Source organism: Sinocyclocheilus anshuiensis, unplaced genomic scaffold (assembly GCF_001515605.1).
Source record: "Sinocyclocheilus anshuiensis isolate Anshui unplaced genomic scaffold, SAMN03320099.WGS_v1.1 scaffold2417, whole genome shotgun sequence".
In the NCBI taxonomy this organism is placed as follows: Eukaryota; Metazoa; Chordata; class Actinopteri; order Cypriniformes; family Cyprinidae; genus Sinocyclocheilus; species Sinocyclocheilus anshuiensis.
This window is the reverse complement of record NW_015552731.1, coordinates 180963-181400: the sequence shown is the minus strand read 5'-3', so window position 1 is coordinate 181400 and position 438 is coordinate 180963. Positions and strand designations below refer to the sequence as shown.

The 438-nt window shown below is 41.8% G+C and overlaps 1 protein-coding gene across 1 annotated transcript in view; it reads right to left on the bottom strand.

Annotated features, from left to right (window-relative positions):
- LOC107667836 (pre-mRNA-processing factor 17-like) overlaps nt 1-438 on the bottom strand; it is a gene marked incomplete at its 3' end in the record, with an annotated part of 26209 nt that overhangs the window by 2327 nt on the left and 23444 nt on the right. The window lies entirely within an intron of this gene.

Below are 438 nucleotides of genomic sequence, written 5' to 3'. Positions count from 1 at the left end.
GATTAATCGAATGCGATTGTCATGCACATTTTGTCAGTAAAGCCGGTTCTGTGATTAGTAGTAAATCTCCATCATCTGCTTTCAGGTGGAGCAGCATTTACTACACAGAGCCGTAGTTCTCTGACAAGTTATGCAAAATCGTGTTCATAATCGCAGACGATATAATCGTAGGATTATGAAATCGACGAAATACGACGTTCACGATAATGACAGCCGTTTGCATAGCTTCTCAGTGAACTATGGCTATGTGTAGTAAATGCTGCTCCATCTGAAAGCACGTGAAATTTATTAGTCACGTTGAATCAATGAAAGCAGTTAAATCTTCTGTTTATTCAGCAACCGCTATAGGGATTTCTTCCTTCCCTATAGATTCCTTCTTCGGGGCATATTTGGAGTTTGAGCGCGAGAGCGCCCTCTGGCCTTCGGATGGAGATTTAC